Source organism: Periplaneta americana, chromosome 4 (assembly GCF_040183065.1).
Source record: "Periplaneta americana isolate PAMFEO1 chromosome 4, P.americana_PAMFEO1_priV1, whole genome shotgun sequence".
In the NCBI taxonomy this organism is placed as follows: domain Eukaryota; kingdom Metazoa; phylum Arthropoda; class Insecta; order Blattodea; family Blattidae; genus Periplaneta; species Periplaneta americana.
Window position 1 is genome coordinate 184068332 of NC_091120.1, and position 24895 is coordinate 184093226.

Here is a 24895-nt window from a genome sequence, read left to right on the forward strand (position 1 = left end):
AAGTGTAATTTCTATTGATTTATATGAAATAATAATACATAATAACTTACATACTTACAAATGGCTTTTAAGGAACCCGCCTTCACATAAGCCCGGCATCGGTCCCTATCCTGTGCAAGATTAATCCAGTCTCTATCATCATATCCAACCTCCCTCAAATCCATTTTAATATTATCCTCCCATGTACATCTTGGTCTCTCCAAAGGTCTTTTTCCCAACTAACACTCAATCGGTAATTATGTATGGAATTATAGGATGGGGTAGCTCATTTAAATCCAATTTTAATCCACTTTATTTATTACAGAAGAAAATAATTAAAATATGTCTTCATAAACCTATTGATTTTCCATCTCAAAATTTGTTTCTAGACTTTAATGTACTTAACGTAAGACAAATTTATTATATTGTATTAATAAAATTCATACATAAAAATCGAAATAATTTTGAATTGTATTCTCATAGTTATGAAACAAAAGGTATGAATTCTTTAAGAGTGTTTGAACCAAAACGCAACACTGTTACAGTATTTAATCATAGTAGTAATTTAGGCATATATAACAAATTTATATTTAAATATTGACCAGCCTCATGGTCTAGTGGTCAGAGCTTCTGGCTATAGTTCATGAGGTCCCGGGTTCGATTCCCGGTTAGAGCACAGGAATTTTTCCTTAAAGGGGATTATTCCTGTGTTCGTCCATGGTCTGGAATTTAGGTTAAGTTTAGATTTAAGACCTCTCCTGGCAATACATTATCATAATCATCCTATCACATCATCGGGGTAATGTAACTCCGCCTTCCAGGCGCCCCAACCTCAGAAGTGAGAGAAGACCAGAAATGTCGAAAAGACAACCTGGTGGCATTGGATAAAAAAAAAATTAAATATCCTAATCTTGTCAATTCTAGTATTAAATTTAAAAAGTTATGTATTGAAAAATTGTAAATTTAAATACTATAATTGCACAGTATAATTATTAATTTCAATTCAGGAATCCGTCCCTGAGCACGAGTTCTACTCTTTCAGGGGCGAGCTAAAGTTTTTCTGTATATATTATATTTTATGTTACAATTATTAGCAAAATACTAAATAAATAGATATCCATTTCTGAATTCGCCCATATGTGCTACATGCCTTGCCCACCTCAAACGTCTGGATTTAATGTTCCTAATTAATACATAATAATAATAATAATAATAATAATAATAATAATAATAATAATAATAATAATAATAATAATCATCATCATCATCATCAGCCAAATAATTTAGTAATTAAAAATCCGCGCATTTTGTTAAGCTTCAATACTGTGAAATGCATTGTAGCTCTCGGCAAATTACTATTTCTCACTTCTGGCTCTCATCAAATTTATAGTGAGTACCATTGTTATAGAACGATGCTGGAATGATGTAGATGTCTAATATGGTGAAACAGGAAAAACAAAAGGAAAACCCCAACTGGGATCTTCTTCGCCACAATTGTCACTATGGACCAGCCTTAAAAAATATAGGATTTTATTTATTTAATTTCTTCCTGTAACCACTACAGGTTGCCATCGACAAAGAGTACCATGATACAATAGAGTAACTGCCTTGAGGCTTAGTGATACATTGTTGTTAGAGTGAAAAATAAACAATTTGAATTATATTGAAACACATGATGTTAAACGAAGTAACGTCAAGGAGAATCGAATTAGTCATGGTCCATATGTATGATGCCTGAAAATAGTCATTGAGCCTTTGAGTGCTGCAATTGTTAGATCTCTTAAAATATTTTTATGCAGGCCAAAAGATTTACAGAAGTCGACTAGGAACCGGGGTATGGTCCCACGGGCTCCTATCATTAGTCCCGTAATGACGATGGATTCCAGATGGTATTTGTCCTTATAAAAACTGATGGAAGGTTCATAAATATTCCTTTTTCCCTCGTGTACTTCTTCTGGCTGATGTTCGTGCGATTCGAATCTCACAGTAGGGTCTATGATGTAACCTTCAAGAGAGGGAGGTTTAAATGCAATTATGTCGATTCTTTGATTACTGCCCTCACTGGATATGCCGTGTACTTCTTCATATACTGAATAACCTTTGTTCCTTAAGGCAGTTGCTATTATAGATCTTACTGTAATATAAAAAATAAAAAATCTCCCCTAGTTAGGAACCACTGGTTTAGATTACATGAGTGTGCCACAGGATTTTAAATTACAACTTTAGTGGTCACATGTTGAAAAAAGATTGAAAAATGCTGTCATAGATGGAGAGCAATGTAGCAGCAGCAGCAATAACAGTAGCATTTGTGATAGCTACACTAGTAATATTATGACACAATGTAGGTCAATGCCTGAAAAATGAAACTGTAAAATTCCTTTTATGATTTATGTTACTGATAAGTCTAGAACTGGATCTCTTTCTTGCAAGGAAAAGACTCTGACCATCAATCTCACTGTAGTGTCATGCTTAATATATCATGAGTTTTTATTTCTGTGTTTATCATAAACCTGTACAAAAGGATGCATGTTTTGTGTAGTAACGTGGCTGCCATAAAATAGTGAAACATATTTCACTACATAAACAAATTCATCAAGCAGGTACAATATCTTGCTTCTTCTTCACTAAATGCATCCGACCTCTAGCAGCATCTGTGACTCAAGTGCTAGCATGCAGGTTTTCCATCCATCCAGACAGACTGGGTTTGATCCCTGCCAGGTCATGATGGAAATTGTGGTGGACAAAGCAGACGTTGCAGAGGGTTTTTCTCGGGGTACTCCTGTTTTCCTCTATCAATCCACCAACACACTCCATCTTCCTCTATCTATCATCTGCAATAGTAAGGTTTGAAATTTTAGCTGTTTCACCTGCTCTTTCGTTGCCTTCTGTATTTACATGACTTAGTATCCATTAGAAGTGTATTTTGTTGTGTTGTAGTCTAAGCAAACTATGTACTAGGCCAGTGATGTCAAACCAAGTGCATTTTTCCGACCTTGACGTCATGCGCGGGCAGCAAGCGCTAAGTATGGAAAGAAGAAGGGTTGTGTACATGAATAAGCAGCCTGTTGGACTAAGAAAACAGTGGTGCACAAACTTCAAACTGAACGTGAAATTTTATGTCGTTATTTTTATATGGCTTCTTTCTGTTTAATATTATCTAGGGCCTATATTGTCTGTAAAACAAAAGTACTAACACTGATTTCTTAATATTGCACTTGTGTTTTAAATCTTAATAACATAATAGAGAGTTAAGAAGGAATATTCACTTAAATTCCATAGCAGTATAATATTATATTGTATTAAGTGGATGAAACACATCATTCGTAAAGAAAGAGATTGAGTATGACATAAGTTGGAATTTATATTGATGGTATCTTTAGCCTTACAAAAGTAATCAATAAACTAATCAAAACAATATTACAGTACAAAGCAAAGTTACCTAGGTACTGTATCTGTTTTAAGTGTAACTAATATTACATAACAAAACTCTTATCGCATTATGCTTTTAAGGTGATATTTGTGAGCAAATTCCTATCATCAGAATATTAAATTATTTTCTCGAAATCTGCTGCAGCTATAGAGCTAACATTTTTACAACACATGGGCACATAACTTTTGGCTTATGATGTAACAGTAGTTGCTTTGTTAATTCATTTCCTTACAAACAATTTCCATGCGAATATTTTCAAAATGTTCAATACACTATCTTCAGTAATACGTATATACGGTATATTAGATTTACGAAAACATTCTGTAAGGCTACTAAATAAATAGGCCTATACCTGAAAATTTTACTTTCCTATACGAAAAGTTGAGAAAATATTTCTTTTGAATAAAAAAATCAAACTTGTGAAAAATGAGCATTAAAATTAAAACTTACTTTCTTATAATGCACTTATACTTCTCAGGCAAATCTAAAAATTAACATGGATACAGTTTTAATAAGTACTCTTCCCTTTATCTATTGAATCAGTGCTGGCAATCCCTGAATATAGCTCGACCAAGTGGCATATACCACCTCTTTCGTCTGTCTCTTTCCTTTCCGCTGTAAAGCGCTCAGGCTCTCCTGGGCTCTAAAGCGCGCGCTTGCTCCTGTGGGCATCAATTGACATGCCTGTAGTAGTAGGCTATTCGAAATAACTCTACTGTTCAAAAGTAGTATTCTGAAGATTCATATTGATGTTGTAGAAATAATGCAGCTTTTGAATGTGAGAATTCAAATTTCATCTTCAGAAGGAGACAACCAACAACTAAGTGCAGCATTAATCCTCAGCAATTCAGAGACCATACTTGACTTGCTGTTTCCAGGAATTAAATGTATTAGGTACAATCAAATGAAAATGGGTCATCACACATACTGTAGAACTGAAGGTGTGCAAAGTTGGTAACATCACTGTTTACTATCAATTCTAATATGTGTGGGGTAGGAGGGCAGTACAGACATAATAATCGACGCAAACTCGTTTGTTTTTGCACTGTAAGTAACATTAGTGATATACTTTATTTTTTTTCATAGAGTGCAGTTTCATAGAAAGGACTTTGCCGACAGACCTTCTACTGCCCCCTACTAATTGGTTGTCATAAATAAATGTCTTCCTTACTGTGACGGGAATCTTGTCTTCTCTTGTTAGTAACCAATCACAACCCTCGTTCAGAAGAATTGACAGGTGCCCGTCAAATCCACGTGGAGGCAGAGTTGCCGCATCTTTTCCGAATTTCAAGAATACCGTCAGTTTCACTGCATAATTTCGAAGGTCACCAGGATTGTGGCAACTGTGCAATGTTGGGACGAGGGGACAGGATGGAATTGTCAGAGTTGTTTGTGTAGGAAGTCATAAATTTGTAAGTGAGTGTTCAAAGGAGTCACCGAACTGCACTCCTTGAGATAAAATAAGGTATTCGTGTATTAGTCCAAAATCTGAAATGGTGGCGAGTTCAGAAGAGCAGAGATGTGGTTCGGTTTTCGACTGCTGAGGAAGCTGGAGGACAAGGAATTCATCATCGCATGTCTATTATGTACAACTAACACTGTATGTCACATTCACGTGTGCTGGAGTAGCATAAGAGATTCCAAGATTAATGCAGGTTATCTAGCGTCTGAGTGAGATGAAGGTGATAATGTCAGCGAAATGAGTCCAGGGTCCAGCGCTGAATGTTACCAAGCACTTGCTCTTAATGGGTTGAGGGGAAAACCCCGGGAATATCTAAGTAACGTGAAGTCGAGGAATGTTTAAAAGTTTCATTGATTTAAGTCTGTTTTGTCCCCCATGTGTAGTGGGGAGATATCGAAGTTTCACCATTCCCTCGTAAACAGTTTGGCGTACAGTCTATGATTAGAATCTGTTAAATAAATGAATTAATCAAATATAGGCTATTTTTTAAAATAAACCAAGCATTTATGAATAATTTTATTAGTTACATTAATAAACATGAATTACTGATACTGGTACTCTAGAAGTTTGTTTATAACAAACAGACGAATAATGAGCATGACATTATTTACTTGCGTTATTCTTACCTGGAAAAAAAACCTGTTCTTTATCTAATTTTTCCCCTTACCCTTAGTGACAAATGTTACTAGCAAGGTTAGGTAGGGTTTGATGATGAGACAGATTTAGTGACAAATAGCTCTATTGTAGTTAAGATTAGGTAGGGTTTGATGATGAGACAGATTTAGTGACAAATAGTCTTATCGTTAGTTAAGGTTAGATAGGGTTTGATGATGAGACAGATTTAGTGACAAAATAGTTTTATCATTAGTTAAGGTTAGGTAGGGTTTGATGATGAGACAGATTTAGTGACAAATAGCTCTATTGTTAGTTAAGGTTATGTAGGGTTTGATGATGAGACAGATTTAGTGACAAATAGCTCTATCGTTAGTAAAGATTAGGTAGGGTTTGATGATACGACAGATTTAGTGACAAATAGCTGTATCCTTAGTTAAAATTAGATAGGGTTGGTGATGAGACAGATTTAGTGACAAATAGCTCTATCTTTAGTTAAGGTTAGGTATGATTTGATGATGAGACAGATTTAGTGACAAATAGCTCTATCTTTAGTTAAGGTTAGGTATGATTTGATGATGAGACAGATTTAGTGACAAATAGCTCTATTGTTAGTTAAGATTAGGTAGGGTTTGATGATGAGACAGATTTAGTGACAAATAGTCTTATCGTTTGTTAAGGTTAGATAGGGTTTGATGATGAGACAGATTTAGTGACAAAATAGTTTTATCGTTAGTTAAGGTTAGGTAGGGTTTGATGATGAGACAGATTTAGTGACAAATAGCTCTATTGTTAGTTAAGGTTATGTAGGGTTTGATGATGAGACAGATTTAATGACAAATAGTTCTATCGTTAGTTAAGGTTAGATAGGGTTTGATGATGAGACAGATTTTGTGACAAATAGCTCTATCGTTAGTAAAGATTAGGTAGGGTTTGATGATACGACAGATTTAGTGACAAATAGCTGTATCCTTAGTTAAAATTAGATAGGGTTGGTGATGAGACAGATTTAGTGACAAATAGCTCTATCTTTAGTTAAGGTTAGGTATGATTTGATGATGAGACAGATTTAGTGACAAATAGCTCTATTGTTAGTTAAGGTTAGGTAGGGTTTGATGATGAGACAGATTTAGTGACAAATAGCTCTATTGTTAGTTAAGATTAGGTATGGTTTGATGATGTGACAGATTTAGTGACAAATAGCTCTATCCTCAGTTAAAATTAGATAGGGTTGGTGATGAGACAGATTTAGTAACAAATAGCTCCATATTTAGTTAAGGTTAGGTATGATTTGATGATGAGACAGATTTAGTGACAAATAGGTCTATTGTTAGTTAAGGTTATGTAGGGTTTGATGATGACACAGATTGTGACAAATAGCTCTATCGTTAGTTAAGGTTATGTAGGGTTTGATGATGAGACAGATTTAGTGACAAATAGCTCTATCGTTAGTTAAGGTTAGGTAGGGTTTGATAAGATAGTGACATACAGCCCCAGTTATGATGTTAGGTAGGGTTTGATGATGAGAAAGTGGCAAGCAGTCCTATCGTTAGTTAAGGTTAGATAGATTACTTACAAGCAGTACCGCTGTCAGTGATGAAGTTAGATAGGTATGACGTTTGATCTTCGCGCAAAAGCTTAGACAGTTCTTTGCTTATCTTATTTATTGTAATGGGCACATTTTTCGGAGAACAAAGTAGCCTAGTAACTTAGCAACGATTCAGATTAAGTTAGGTTAGTGTGCAATAATTCATTTGATTGTCATTCTCTCCTTTTGGATAAATGATATTATAAAACAAAATTTCTTCCTTCAAAATTTTCTAATCTCCTTCAATAGGGTGACAAATACAAGAATTAAATCTTTACACGGTCTACCCATAATTTAATGACCTAATTTAATAACGTTCCATTTCATAAGATCCATCAAATGGAATGTAGGCTACACCAAATCCATGTGAACTTACTTAATAAAATGAACTTAGTAACACAATTCCAAAAGAACAGTGAATCAGTTTTATCTCAAAAACTATTTTCAATGCAACAGTGACACCGAAGAAAAAAAAAAGACAAACCAATGGACACCAAGCACAAAATTATCAACGACTTTGCATCAGATAACATTGTCTACACTTGGGTTTTAATTGTTATCAATAGAAGTAGACTGTAACAGAATAACTTAACGATCAGTGTGATGAACTTTATCGATAATCTTATTCAATTCAATGTGAGGGATTTCCTAATGTCTAGTCCACATATTTCTCTTTTGTCTTTTGAACTTCAGACGACAAAGATAAGCATGATAAATTTTGAATAAGAATACTAATTTCAACTAACTATTAATACAGAGTTAATTAGCAAAGGACCGCCGGTCTTTTACAAGGTAAGTGAAAAGGTTAGAGAATTAGTTGAGGGAATATCTAGATGACGTGAGGTTGAGGAATATGTGAAAAGATTTCAATGATCTTAATGCCTCGGCCTCACGTCACTTGGGTATCCCCTCAACTAACCTACTGGCCTTGTCACATCCTTGTAAAAGACCGGCGGTCCCCTGCTAATTACCATACAGAATTCTGAATCGAATTTCATAGATTTTACTATCATTAACCTGCGTTCACATGAGAAACGAATTTTTTGGTATTCCTGTTAAGTAGGCCCTAGGCATTTCATAGAACGTTTGGTACTATCTTTGAAATTTTGTCACTACAATATAGGTCTACATGCCAATTCATAAAAGTATTATGTATCAGTATTGAAACTTCATACCACTTTCTGAAACGAGCCCTACTTTTTAAATTAAGGTACACACCAAAATCGATGTTTTCTTATCACTGGCATTGTAACGAGATTTTTATATTATATTGGATAAACTGACAAATTTCTAATTCAAGAACTGACATATTAACATACAAAATCAGACTCCAAAATATATTTACAATCAAGTTACAAAAAAAATAAAACATTACTAATATAGCGACCGAAATATCTAGAACGCAACGAAGAATACCGATATAGGCTATATTACTGTGGTTTCAACGGTAATTACATTTTAATGAGTGGGATAATCAACATTTTAATACAAAAATCACACATTAATTAATATTATGAACTACTCTACTAGTCTAGTACAGAATCTTACCTTGTTTCCGTTTTTGACTTAACTAATATCTCGAATTCCTGAGTTATGTCGGCTGGAGACCTTATGACAGTTTGAAAGCAGCAGCATGTTGAAAATCCATAATAATGTAATATACACTAAACTGTAATTTAATTCACGTTATCCCGTCACATAAATACTTGAAAGCGGAGCAGAGAATTACACGACAGTACACTCCATTGTTGCTATCATACTAACAAGGAACATGGCGACCAGCGCACACCACAGCCTGCTATACAGAAAATTGAATGAAAACCTCATAGTCATACGGATACATTGATCTGTCCTAGCGGTCCTAGCGCTCACGCTTCTCATCACTGAAATTCTATATACATGGCATAGATGGCAGCACAATAATTCTCGACTGAGTCATAGTTACCGAAACTCCTGAGGCTGAAACTCACACACGAGCGCGGTATGTCTCAGGGAATGGCGGTGATTTGAAATGGTCATTTGAATCATCTGTGAATCAGTATTTCTATATGTGTGGATTTTACTGTTTAGTTCAGTGGTCATCAGCACAGAGCACCCTGGGGCTAGTGTCTCTTACCCGCGGAGAATACACTGCACTATGGTGCACTCGTAGCTGCTAGGGCAGGGGTGGGCATCGGGAGCGGATCCAGACTCTAAATGGGGACGCTTAATAATCATCCGTTACTGAATCAACGCTGCGCGGTGTTTGGCGGGAAAGAAAGGGGATGAAGAGAAATCATATGGCTCTCCGTGAGAGAGTAGAATCCACTCTTGCTGCCCAGCCCTGTGCTAGCGGGAATGCTCTCTACCTCTTCCTGGTGCACGACAGGGCACACGGGACAGCTCCGCTTACCCTTTACCCATTTCAGCAAGTGCTGGTTTAGTTGATAGTGTGTTTCTAGTTGGAAAGACTTCCTAAAGCTTAAAAATCTATAATTTTGTTAGTATTTCAGTTTCAAAAACTTTTAAGATAAGATTAGTGTTTATTCTTTGTGTTTTCCCACAATTTTTACGAGACATAAACTATGATACCAATAATGATAATGTACACTTGACGGTAAAAAGAATGGGCCGACTCCTGGTCGATAGAAATGCTAAGTTCTATTGTGCAGTTCACTAGTGTAAACGCACTGCACTGCAAGGCATTGCTGTGGTGTCTCTTCATTGAAAGTCATGCATCTACAACGTATTCAACATGATGATCTGTGTGTGGCCCAGTGGTAAGATGTCTGACAATCTACTTTAACTTTAGGAAAGATTTCACAACTTTCACGAAAGAAGAAGTGTTAGCACAATGTTGTCCCCAAGGCATTAAAATATATGCTGCCAAGGAACTTGATTTTAATAATATTGGGAAATACCTTCAATCTAAAGCTTACCGGTATGAATTTTACACTTTTCCTCATGATCAAGTTAAATTAAGAAAGGTAGTAATAAAAGGCCTCCCTATTGAAACCTCTGCTGAAGATAGAGTGAATTAATGTCTAAGGGTTATGCTGTACAGTCTGTTAAAAACAGATGAAAAGAAAAGTAACTGATGAAATGACAGGAAAAATGTCTCTCATATCAATGCCAGTGTGAATCGTCATCACTTATGCAATACCAAATGCTCCTGATATTCATACTTTAACCAATCTTTCCCTTCTAAAAATTAGTATGGAAGATTATATCAGTCATCAGGTAACTTTACAATGTTTCAAATGTCAAGAATTCGGACGCAAGCAGCAGACCTGCTTTGTAAAACCAAAATGTGTAAAATGTGCTAAAGAACATCTCTGTTACAAATGTGTTACCGAAAATTGTCAAAAGCCTAAATGTGCAAATTGCAATGTTGACCATCCTGCAAGTTACAAGCAATGCCCTAGGATTGTCAAATATGCACGAATGTCATACCGGTACATATTAAAACAAAATCCAAATGAGTTAGGTACCATGAACACAAGCGAACTATAACTCACGACAATAGAATCAGAATTCCAACACTCAGTGGATTACTGATATATCTAAAGGTCCTGCATACGCGATGTGACATTACCGGTACATATATATAATAAATCAATGAATATAAAATGAACTAAACTGCTCTAACGACAGTATTCTTGGACGTCAGCATATTCTAATTCATTTTTTGCTTAACATCGGAAACAAGGTCTTTCCTATCACTACACTCTGTACTATATTTACATTTCCCTATTGGAGTGTTGAATACGAGGCTTTTATGAGTTCTTAAAATCCTAAAATTTTGCTTCTCTAAAGGTCCAAAGCTCTCAGGTGTTGTTAAAAAGAAAGTGTGAATTACAGTTTTTGTCAATTATCGATAATATCACGGTAAGGGTATTTACCTATTTTTTTTTGTTGATGATTATTGCGTGTATGTATGTATTTATTCACACTGCAATGGGTATATACCCGGTGGCAGTGGTAACTAATTACACTCAATAATGACAATAATAAACTTATTAATTAAAAATACAATTAATAATAATACTAATAATTAATACCAACGACGACGACAACGACGACGACAACGACAACGACAACGACAACAACAACAACAACAACAACAGGGAATACTGTATACTAAATTAAATGAAACGATCACTTAAAATAACATTTGAAATATTCTAATTTGTATCTTAAAACTAAGATCGAACTAAAACTCACGAGTATATGTTCATATCTGCACAAGTACCTTTCAACATTACACTCATTTCGCTGTCAACTCACTCACTGCACTGGAACTACGACACATTTCACTGATTCTATCCTGATTTCACTAACACTTCAAAAACATTTCACTGTTCAAATTCTTAGCACTGCCACTATAAACTGTAAAGCTTCACTGACAGGAACACGTTTCACTTACACAGCACACTTCACTGACACGACATACTTCTTCACTGATACAACACACTTCACTGACACAACATAATTCTTCATTGATGCAACACTTCAATAACAACATATCATTTACACCCTTTAACTACGGTGTATAATTACCGTCTATTAGTAAGGTCCTTAAGCCTATTTTTAAATGCATTTTTGGTTGTTGGTAAAGCCTTTAGTAAGTCTGCAGGTAAAGCATTCCAGTCCCTGATAGTACGATTGAGAAAAGAAAACTTTCCAGTGTCCGTCCTCTGCCTTCTTTCCCTCAATTTGTATGAGTGGTCGTTCCTTGAAGAGTAAATTTATTGTCTTATAAAGATATTTCTATTGTATGGACGTATCACTTTTTATTTTTAATAAAATCAGTGTTATTAATCTTCCAATGAATCATTTTGACGTCATTAAACTTGTAATAATAGGGCCTGTAGTACATTTAATTACAGGTGAAGTGGCATTTGAAATTAGTGTCAGTTCTCAAGTAAAATTCTGTGGTTTCCATTTTGTTCCTTTGTTTAAATTTAAGACGTCAGACGTTCAATAATGTGCATTTTTTTTAATTGAATGTTACATGTTTTTGTGAATTGTTTATTTATTTTCCAAGTTAATAGATACGGTGAGCTTGTAGTTATACATAGTTATTCGCCATCAGTCATGCTAGTGATGTTCAGCTGACATGTCATAGCTCTATTAACACACAGTTAATGTAGGGCAGTATACCGAGTCCTTTTGGACAATTAACAAAATTAAATTACCAAAAACCACATAAATTGTTGCCCTAGAAATTGAATATAATATTCAACCAATCAGACACTATATATTACAAAAGGATCTAAAAATACATTTGAAATTGCAAGCCTCCTCCAGATCTCAGATGTTCTAGATAGATAGATAGATAGATTTATTCGTTCCATAATATTCTTACATTTGCTTTACAGCATAGAATAAAGAACATGTTCAATTCTTACGTTTAACAATAAAATGCAATACATAAAAAATGCAGATATGAAATTGTACACAAATAATACCTTAATAAAAATAATATTTTATACAATGTAATATGTTTACTATTTAATAGTATTATAATATTTACACAGTACTGTGAAATGTCAAGAATTCATCTACAGAATAGAAAGTGTGAGGTATTAAGTAATTTTTTAGTTTTACCTTAAATAATGCAGGGTTTTGGCTATGATTCTTAATGTCTTCAGGAAGACTATTGAACATTTTTATCGCCATGTAACGTGCTCCCCTTTGAAAGCATGATAAATTTGATGATGGCGTATGAAAATCATTCTTTCTGCGGGTATTTATACTATGTATGGCTGAGTTAGTTGGAAAATTTTCTTTATTATGTAAGAGGAAATTTGTTGTAGAGTACGGTATATGTATTGATTTGTTAAGGTTAGAATCTCTAATTTTTAAAAAAATAATCTACATGATTCTCTAGCCTTTGCTTCAACTATTATTCTAATGGCTCTTTTTTGTAATAAGAATATATTTTTACTATCTACAGAATTTCCCCAAAATATTATTCCGTAGGACATAATGGAATGAAAATAGGCAAAATATATTGTCTTTAAGATACTGCTGTTTAGAAATTGTTGTAATGACCTAATTGCGAAGCATGCTGAGCTAAGTTTGGGGGTTATTTCTTTGATATGATTTTTCCAGTTTATTGTATTATTAATATGCAAACCAAGAAATTTGGTTGTTGATGTTTCTAGTAGAGGTATATTGTTGATAGTTGTGTCCAATGTTTCAGAGATTAAATTTGAAGTGGCTTTAAATTAAATTATGTTAGTTTTATTAATGTTTAATGCTAGTTTATTGGTTGTAAACCAGTCATAAATTTTAAGGAGAATTGTTTCTGTTTTATATTTGAATGTGGCAAAGTTCTTGTCTGTAATTATGATACTTGTGTCATCTGCAAATAGTATAGGATAACCTACTCCTTTTATTATGGGGCCAAGGTCATTTATAAAAATTAGAAAAAGAATAGGCCCTAATATAGATCCTTGTGGGACCCCTGTATGAACATTTCCCCATGTTGAAGCAGATTTAAAGGAGTTATTAAATGTGTTGATTTCCACTTTTTGTTTTCTGTTTAGGAGATATGACTCAAACAAGTGATATGCTATGCCTTTAATACCATTGTATTCTAATTTTTGTAGTAGAATTTTATGGTTAATACAATCAAAAGCTTTGGAGAGATCACAGAGATCTTCAAACTGTCAGATGATATCCTGTGTAATTTCTATAAAGTAAAAAAAGAAGAACTACCAATTTATATCACAGACATACTCATTGCTAAAACTCCAGTTGTGAACGAAATTCCTCTATGGAAATGGGTGATTTCAAAACATAGCATACGAATTCCAGAAAATCATTCCAAAAATGATCCTCCATACATTCTTAAGCTAGATGCCATGGAATTACTCTGGGACATATAAGGATCACATTCAAATTTATACAGATGGATCTCTAAATCCTAATAATGGGATATAAGGAGCAGGGTATTATATTCCAAAATATCAAGAAAGTTATTTCATACCATGTTCATCCTCCTCCAGTCTTGACACTGAATTGCTAGCTATTGATGCTGCTCTTCAGTGTGTTACTCAAATTTCTGAAAAATCTATTTGCATACTTACCGACTCCAAGGGGGCTATATTTGATATAATTAAATATGTACCAAACCTATATGCACATACAATTATTCCAATTCAGAAACAACTAAGCAAACTAAAAGAACACCAAAAGGAAATAATATTTCAATTGGTACCTAGTCATTGTGGTGTACCTGGAAACGAGTAAGTCGATAATATTGCAAAACAGGCAACATATTTACAACCAAGACCTCTTTAAGTGATATTTCTATCCAGTGCTTTTGATTCAGTAAAGTCTCATTTTACAAACCTACAACAATTGGCTCTCTTCTGACAAAGGAAAGATTTTACGGTCTGTACGAGAGAAACCAAATGACCTGGAAATGTACAAAAACTTGCCCAAACATTTTTAACAAGAGCCAGAACAAGTCATATTGTCACACAATTGTACCTACACTGATTTCACATTTCTGATAATCCTACTTGTCTGTGGTGTAATAATCATGATGAAAATCTGGAACACATTCTTCTATATTGTCCATCCATAAACCACAAAAGAAGTAAATTAAAATCATCAGTAGGCCTACTGGTTGCAGAAGACACAGCCCTGCAGTATATATTGACTACACCCCAACTCTAGCTACTAGCAACAGGCATCTATAATGAACACTGATCAAAATACCCCTCATTTCTCGTGAAAACCAACAATTGAATAGACTACAGTGGACTATAGTGGACTTTATGTTGTCAGCAAACAGCTGGATACATTAAGAAGATTGATTGAAATTACTGTATGAGTAGGCCTACCTGATAATAACTTGCCCTTCAATTGAAGGTTGCCCAATATGACGCCATATATTGTAATCAACAGACATATAATTTCAAAGAAATATTACATAGACAATTTTTATTTAAATTTAATTTACTTTTAAGTAAAACATTAACATCTTTATTACACAACTTTTAACACTATATCACTTCAGAAAACGTATTACGTGTCTTTTTCGTGTTAAATTTTACATTACCTCGTTAACATGTTTCAGTCTGCTATCGGCCATCTTCAGAACTGCTTGTTGCTGATCTTGGCGCCTTTTGTTTGTGTTTCCTGGGGTGGTGTGTTTGTGTAGGCTACTGTAATGTGGAGTTAAAGAGTGTGTGTGTTCTGAAATTCAGTTGTGTGTTGAGGATTTCATTCGGATGTGTTTTTGTGTGTCTATATATTTCGTATTGTTCTAGTGTGTTTAGTTTCTGGCTTTTTGGTTGAATGTGTAGAATTTCCATGCCTGTGTTGATGTCTCTGTAGGTGTGGTTAGCATTTATGATGTGTTCTGCATATGTGGAAGTGTTTTGTAGTTTTGTTATGGCTGTGTTGTGTTCTTTGTAACATGTTTGAAATGATCTGCCTGTCTGTCCTATGTAAAAGTTGTTACAGGTGTTAAGTTTAAAGTATTACAAGATGATAATTGTTGTGTTGATTTCTAGTGTTCAGAGCCCAAGCAACTTGAAAACTTCTTGAATCCACTGCAGTCTCTTTGCATTTTGATGGCAGTGGATCTTTATCTGACAAACTGCTGGCCATTTTTCTGGTGGTAAAAGAATAAACAGAAACCTTAACTTACCTCATCTTACCATAAAATCTCGGAAGTGACGACAGTATTCATTGATACTGCAACTTCTAAAGATGTCGATACCGGTATTCCCTATATTCTTTCTCAAGACAGCAAATATTTCAAATAAAATATTTTCTTTTAGCACACTTAGGCTACCAGTATTGCATCTATATCGTCAAGTGAGATGTAGGTAATGTCTGATAATAATAGATGTATATATCAGCCAGATATTTGAATTGATATGAATGCTAAAATGTAACTTACGAGTATTAGGAGTTCATCATTAACTGAAATCCAATAGAGAGAATCTTAATTCTTTATAACTTTGCTGTACACGTTTACTCAGTAATAACGAATATTTTCACTGCTCGCAACTATAATCTCCTTAACAATACTGGGACAAGAGGCCGTCCCTTTTTCTACCTGTTCAGTTGTATGGACTGCAATAAATTTACAACCAAAATTAAAAATTATTTTAATTCCCCAGGTGATTCCGTCAGCTTATAATAAAATATAGAAATATAAATAATAATATATGAATTAAATTCATTTCTTGAAAAACCAGAAATCATTGAAGCCGAATAATATTTCACTGCTAATCAATTATATCTATACTAATAATAAATCTGTAGCCGAAATTTTTCTGGTAATTTTCGATTTTCCAAAAATAATTGGTCCTAACATATATAATTAACCACCTTGAAACCGAAAATCGCTTTTTTGAAATTTTTGTTTGTATGTCTGTCTGTCTGTCTGTCTGTCTGTCTGTATGTTTGTTACCTTTTCACGCGATAATGGCTGAACCGATTTCGATGAAAATTGGAATATAAATTAAGTTCGTTGTAACTTAGATTATAGGCTATATGGCATTCAAAATACGTTACTTGAAAGGGGGGTTATAAGGGGGCCTGAATTAAATATATCTAAATATCTCGCTTATTATTGATTTTTGTGAAATACGTTACATAACAAAAGTTTCTTTAAAAATTATTTCCGATAAGTTTTATTCTCTGAAAAATTTTGATAGGACTGATATTTAATGAGATAAATGAGTTTCAAAATTAAAATAACTGCCATCTAAGGTGGTGTATTGAAATAAAAAACAAATGACTTCGTCTATAAGGGGCCTTGGACACAACAATCGAAAGCTATGAAACATAGCCTACAGACAATGTTTCTGTGTTTGTATGAAGTAATATCGGAAGCTAAATTAACCGATTTGTATAATTAATTATTATTTCATCATTGGAAAGTGTAGTTTCTCTGGATGGACATAATGCTATAATGTTATTACAGTAACTTGTGAGTGAATTGAGGACAGGTAAGATTAAAATAGCTTCTTATGCACAGAAAACTTGATAGGTTATTCTGTATATTCATTTCCTGTATTTCTTATAATAATGTTTATGAACATATTCATTTTTATCTCAGAGAATTAACGAACAACTAGAGTGTATTGATTTAGTATGCAGTAATAGTATGTTAGCTTAGCAATCCATTATTTTATAATTCAAATTTTAACTATGCTCAATTGAATCGTGTTAAAATACATAAAATACATATGCAATAAATACAATGCAAAAAAATTGGGTAATGAGCCAAGCAGATTATGTTGCGCTGTTGTAAAATTTATTCCTCCTGAGATTCAAGAGCTCCCACAACAAATTAAAAACTTTCTAATTCGAGTACATCCGTTATCAACACACTTTTTCATAATATAATATAATATAAACATAATAATAAATCTGTAGCCAAAATTTTTCTGTTAATTTTCGCTTTTCCAAAAGTAATTGGTAGTAACAATTAAGAAACATGTTGAAGGAATTATCATTGCGCCAAATGAGTGGTCTCTGGATCAAAATGATCGCATTTTAATATTTTAAATACAATTTAAATTAAGTAACATATTAAACGATTTATCCTTCTATCAAACACGAATGTTCCCTGGATCAAATGTCCTATTTTAATTATGTAATTACTTTATATTCATTTCTAACGGGTGCAGCGGAGCACACGGGTATGGCTAGTTATTTATAATTATAAAACAATAACTAAAATAATTGATTAGATCCTTCAAAATCGGGAAACAAAAAATTTATAATACAATACAATATAATATCACCTCACGATTCTTGAAGTTGATTACCATTGTATGTTTTTGATTTTAAATAGAGGCTTATTTTTTTTCGTTTACTTTCAGATACTGAATATGAACAAAATCCGTGTAAGAGCTTAGGAGAAATCTTTGTATGTAAACAGATGGTGACCCAAAACAACTTTTCCACGATTGTGATCTGTTTGCAAATCACGTAAGCATAAGCATGAAAGTTTGGAGTTTGCAAACTTTCATGTTAACATCTTACGGTAATGTTTATGTCAATGTTTATGTGAATCATTGTGAATGATCCCATTTGGTACCCTGGGCACAAACTTCTGTGTTTATTATTAGTGACAATTAAAAATTTTATTTCATGTGCCGTCTATGCTTATCCTTATTTAACAAGTATATTGGTTATACAATATTTTGTTACATAAAAGATCAATTGAACGTTTTCGGCTCAATAGAGCCATCATCAGAAACAAGTAAGCCCATATGTATAATATAAGTACACAGTATATTGCCGTACAAGTAAACTCAATTAATACTAATTAACATGCTTCTGTATAAAATCGATGATTGTATGGCAATAATTACATTATAAATACAAAGCGGCTATGTGGGCCGTATTAGAGTGTTAAAATTGTTAATGATAAAATTACATAAAATACTTTAAAATTATTATAATCAGGAGTAATAGTTGATTATAATAATTTTAAAGTATTTTATGTAATTTTATCATTAACAATTTTAACACTCTAATACGGCCCACATAGCCGCTTTGTATTTATAATGTAATTATTGCCATACAATCATCGATTTTATAAAGAAGCATGTTAATTAATATTAATTGAGTTTACTTGTACGGCAATATACTGTGTACTTATATTATACATATGGGCTTACTTGTTTCTGATGATGGCTCTATAGAGCCGAAAACGTTCAATTGATATATTATGTAACAAAATATTGTATAACCAATATACTTGTTAAATAAGGATAAGCATAGACGGCACATGAAATAAATTTTAATTGTCACTAATAGTATATTAGCTTATCGGTCCTATCATGCCTTTTAAATTTAAAATTCTGTGTTTATGTTACGGTTATGTTTAATTTTAATTGTGAATGGGCCTTAAATAACAGCGATGATAATAATAATAATAACAATAATAATAATAATAATAATAATAATAATAATAATAATAATAATAATAATACTTTTTAACTTCGCTTTAGAATATGCCATTAGGAAAGTTCAGGATAACAGGCAGGGTTTGGAATTGAACAGGTTACATCAGCTTCTTGTCTATGCGGATGACATGAATATGTTAGGAGAAAATCCACAAACGATTAGGGAAAACACGGGAATTTTACTGGAAGCAAGTAAAGCGATCGGTTTGGAAGTAAATCCCGAAAAGACAAAGTATATGATTATGTCTCGTGACCAGAGTATTGTACGAAATGGAAATATAAAAATGGAGATTTATCCTTCGAAGGGGTGGAAAAATTCAAATATCTTGGAGCAACAGTAACAAATATAAATGACACTCGGGAGGAAATTAAACGCAGAATAAATATGGGAAATGCGTGTTATTATTCGGTTGAGAAGCTTTTATCATCTAGTCTGCTGTCAAAAAATCTGAAAGTTAGAATTTATAAAACAGTTATATTACCGGTTGTTCTGTATGGTTGTGAAACTTGGACTCTCACTCTGAGAGAGGAACATAGGTTAAGGGTGTTTGAGAATAAGGTGCTTAGGAAAATATTTGGGGCTAAGTGGGATGAAGTTACAGGAGAATGGAGAAAGTTACACAACGCAGAGCTGCACGCATTGTATTCTTCACCTGACTTAATTAGGAATATTAAATCCAGACGTTTGAGATGGGCAGGGCATGTAGCACGTATGGGCGAATCCAGAAATGCATATAGAGTGTTAGTTGGGAGACCAGAGGGAAAAAGACCTTTGGGGAGGCCGAGACGTAGATGGGAGGATAATATTAAAATGGATTTGAGGGAGGTGGGATATGATGATAGAGACTGGATTAATCTTGCACAGGATAGGGACCGATGGCGGGCTTATGTGAGGGCGGCAATGAACCTTCGGGTTCCTTAAAAGCCATTTGTAAGTAAGTAAATAATAATAATAATAATAATAATAATAATAATAATAATAATAATAATAATATCATTATTCCTGACTGGTCTCTGGCGAGTTTATTTACTCCAATGTATATCATGTGTAATTTTGTGTTTCTTTTGTTTCTTGAAGCATCTTTTTTGTTTCCGAAATGAATGCAATTTTTATATTATTTTAATTTAAGGTTCTATCCAACACTCTTTTTCCTTTTCACACAATCCTCTAATGTTTCACGTAGCAGACTTAAATCGTGTATCTTTATTCGTCATTGCTTTGTAGTTATCTGAAGATCTTTGTAGTTATCTGAAGATCCATCAAACTTCTTTCTTTGAGACTTGTCAGTGATATGCATGTCCTTTGTGTGACTTACGAGCCCAAAGCAGAGTAAGTTCAGTGATGGCGCTGCTACCATGAAGCCTCTGGACATGCTTGCCTAATAGGTCTAGTTTTAAGAAAAACAGCAGGTTATAAATGGAACGACTACAAAACAAATACCGATACAAGGTATATTGGAAGAATTGGGAATGACATCAGCCTTTGAATAAGTTTTAAATTATAAGTCAAAATACAGTAGCTACAGCATGTCAACAGATATTCTAGATTAGATTATTAAGAAACTACACCCTGGCGAGTACAAGAAACCCTGGAAGAACAATGAAGAGACTTCTCGACCACTAATATGAGATCCAAACAGGTCCCATTCTGTAGACCAACTCCTTTGAAGCTACATGATGATAATGATGATGATAATAAGAATAAAATAATTAATAATAATACTAATAATATTGCCATGGAAGTACTTGCGATATAGTGTTACTATAAATGATCTTTCTGATTACAAACTTGAATAACTATCATTAGGAGACACTTAGAAACATGATATTGGTATCAATGGAAAGAGAAACTCAAATATTTTTTGTTATGTTGGTGAACCTATCGCATATTTATTAATTTCGTTGCTAGGAGAACGATATAACAGAAAAATGGCTGCAAATGAAGACAGGAGGGCATTTTGTGTCTAGATTTTCACATATCCCAGCCGTGAAAAGGTGTATGGCCCTTTCTTTTTTGTCGAGGCGGCAGTCACAGGTAATTCGTACCTAGACAGTTATGGCTTCTTCCACAACTGTAACAGTACATCGAAGGTCTCATTTTTCAGCAGGGTGGGGCACCACCCCATTACCACTTAGGTGTCAGAAACGAACTGAATACACAACTTCTAAGGAGATGGATTGGACGTGCTGGCCGTGAAGATTTAGAATGTTTGCATTGGCCTCCACGTTCCCCCGACCTCACTCCTTGTGATTGTTTTCTGTGGGGTTTTATAAAACAACAAGTGTATCAGCCACCATTACCACCTACCATTGAGGATCTTCGTGTCCGCATCACAGAGGCCATTGCACTGGTGGATGGTCTAATGCTACAACATGTACCGGTATGGCAGGAAATTGACTACAGACTTTGTGTGTGTCGTGTGACACAAGGAGGTCACATTGAGCACATGTGACTTACTTACGGTTGTGAACCAAATGTTTCTCTTTCTGTTTCATGTTTCCCAGTGAAAAAATTAAAAAATTGTTGGAGTTACTGGGTCTGTTGATAAAAATTTCATGTTTTGTCATTTTTGCTGATTTAAGAGTAGCACATGTGATTTAACCGAATGGATAACAAAAATATTTGAGTTTCTCTTTCCATTGATACCAATATCATGTTTCTAAATGTCTACTAACGATAGTTATTCAAGTTTGTAATCGGAAAGATCATTTATAGTAACACTGTATAAGAATTCTTGACCACAGCACCATGTTCCAACTGCCTTTTACATTTGGGAAAGACTTGGTACTCAATTTGATAGAAGGCTCAGTGAACCTCAGAGCCATTCTAAAATTTTGGCAGCAAGGAAACCACTGTCACACACGGGATTGAACCCTGGACCTTCCAGTCCGCAGCCAATTACTCTACCATCTGAACTACTCGGCTGCCATAATAAAAATAAAAATAAAATAAAATGATAATAATAATAATAATAATAATAATAATAATAATAATAATAATAATAATAATTAGACGCAGTATTTATCCTGCAGAATGTCTCTTTGTGATATCCAGCAGTAGTGAACCAGTACTTCATGTTTATTCTCAAAATATCTTGGTAAAGTCGATCTTTGTTAATCAGAATCTACGGTCAAATACTCTGGCATAGAAGTCGAAGTGTAAATCCGGTGTTTATTTTAAGAGGCATCTTCCATCTCATTCTTAAGAAGGCTAGAAGAGATTTGCTAGTATCGGAAGTACTTTTCAGCTCATTGTTTTCTCCAGAAAGTTCTTTTGTCATATCTCTGAATATAACTCATTCAATCTGTTACCTTAGTGAAATACATTTTCAAAACGTTTATCTCTCAACAACTCTCGTATTTGTGAGCCTACAAACATTCCTTAAATGATTTTTACTTCACTGACTTATGGAAACTCTTTTTTTCAAATGAAGGCTCCATACCCCACTGTGAGCCACTGCTTTCGTATCAATTTTAATGGACCTCAAAATAATTGTAGACATCAAACAACATAACATTTTACGTTTTTGCATTCCTTAGCTGGCAATAACGTAACTATAAAAACTTGTAAATTAATCTAATAAAATGAGACCATAATTTTTATCCATTTTGAATCTTTCATACACTACTTTTAACACTTGAATATAAATACTTGATTAAATGGCGAACTTACTCGTGTTAATTATGTAAGCATGTGCGGCTTACAGATGTTTCGGTGTTACTTCATACCATCCTCAGAGCCTTCTGTGTCTTGGCGTCATCTCAACATCTCTGCCTGTTGTGTGGGTGCGTTCGTGTGATGAAGAGTTGAGTCAAATAGTGTGTGTGTTCTGAAATTGATCCGTGTGTTGAGAATTTGATTGGGGTGTGTTTTAGTGTGTTTGTATATTTCATATTGTTCTAGCGTGTTGAGTTTTTGGTTTTTGGGTTGTATGTGTAGGATTTCCATGTCTGTTTTTATGTTATTGTATGTGTGGTTAGCATTAGTTATGTGTTCGGCATATGTAGATGTATTGTGTCTTCTGGTTATTGCTTTAATGTGTTCTTTGTATCGAGTTTGGAATGATCTGCCTGTCTGTCCAATGTAGAAACTGTTGCAACTATTGCATGTGAGTTTGTATACGCCTGTGTGGTTGTATTTATTTGTTTGTGTTGTTTGTGTGTTGAGATGTCTTTGTAGTGTGTTTTCTGTTCTGTATGCTATGTTGTATTTCTGTTTTCTGAATGAGGATGCGATCTTGTGTTGTTTGTGTTTTGTGTGTTTTTATGTTTGTTGAGTTTTTGTTTTGTCTTCCTTATGATGTTGTCTATTATGTTTGGGTTGTAATCATTTTCTTGTGCTATGTATTTGATTGTGTTCACTTCTTCATTGTAGTGTTGTTGGCTCATGGGTATGTTGAGTAATCTGTGTACCATTGCCCTGAATGCAGCATGTTTGTGTTGTGTGGGGTAATTAGATGTGTTGTGTATGTGTGTGGTGGTGGTGGTTGGTTTTCTGTATATTTTGAAGGTGTGTTTGTTGTCAACTTTTGTTATGGTGATATCTGTAAGCCGCACATGCTTACATAATTAACACGAGTAAGATCGCCATTTAATCAATTATTTATATTCAAGTGTTAAAAGTAGTGTACGAAAGATTCAACATGGATTATATTTATGCATTTCATAACATGCATCTCACAAAAAAACTGTGGATGGTACAGAGAATATTGACTCTTAATATCTACTTGGTCGAGTTCCGGTTTTCTGTAAAACATATAAAGAAAAAAAAAAGAAATACTTGTCTCATATAAATCCAGTTGTTACAAAGGATCGAAATATGTCTGAGAGAGAGAGAGAGAGAGAGAGAGAGAGAGAGAGAGAGAGAGAGAGAGAGAGAGAGAGAGAGAGAGAGAGAGAGAAAAGAAAACAATATCTTGAATACCGGTATCTTTAGTGTTTGAAATTTTCGGAATTTTCAGTGAGCTATCAACAGGTATCACCAACTTGCGTAGAAAAAAGTGCTGACAATCTGCGTGAAGGAATTCACTTGTTTTTATACATATCTGCACCTGAAACTTAAGAACCAATAGTAATATTGATCGGTAGTAACATAGGTATGTTATTCTTCTGCTAACCACATAATTTAAACAAACAAATAAATAAATAATGTAGACTACATAGGTAGGTAAGTAGGGAGGCAGACAGATGGATAGATGAAGGAAACAGAAGGACTGATGAAAGAATGGTGAGACTGACAGACAAGTCAGACAGACAAATAAAATATTAGTACTGAACAAATTTTAACTTTATTTTATGCGAGCATGCGCAGTAATAGTACCCTACATTAGAGCTTGAATCAAATAATTTTGATGCTCTCTCGTTTAGGTACTTATTTGTCTTCTACTGAGAACCCATAATATATAGACTATTCAAATTATATGTTAATTTTTGGATTCTATACTTTGAGTTTAGTGGTGGTTCGTAAAGTTTAATCACTTAGAAATTGATTTACCAAACAATAATGCTAAATAAAAACACTTACATTTAGGTTAGAACACTTGAAATGGAGTAAAAAAGTTCCAATTCCTCCCAACGTCAAAACCCAAATTAGCTTCCTAGAAAAAGTATCTCACTTAAAATTCAGTCTGAAAATACCCACTTACATTTAGGTTAGAACACTTGAAATGAAGTAAAAAAGTTCCAATTCCTCCCAACGTCAAAACCCAAATTAGCTTCCTAGAAAAAGTATCTCACTTAAAATCCAGTCTGAAAATACCCAACAACAGAGAGAAGCTCCAAATAAGAGAAAACCCCTAGATTTTAAACAGCTCAACTACACTTTACAGCTAACAGAAGAAGTAAATAAATCAGAAACACCCACAGACGTAATGAAAGCTCTAGTCCTCGAA

At 34.0% G+C, this 24895-nt stretch overlaps 1 protein-coding gene across 1 annotated transcript in view; it reads right to left on the reverse strand.

The window, feature by feature from the left end:
* Positions 1 to 8882, reverse strand: part of ZnT63C (zinc transporter 63C) — a 239585-nt gene extending 230703 nt beyond the window's left edge. Inside the window, exon 1 of the mRNA XM_069824501.1 lies at positions 8620 to 8882. The gene's annotated coding sequence lies outside the window, so the exon portion shown is untranslated. The remainder of the gene's footprint in view (positions 1 to 8619) is intronic.
* Between the last annotated feature and the right edge of the window lie 16013 nt (positions 8883 to 24895).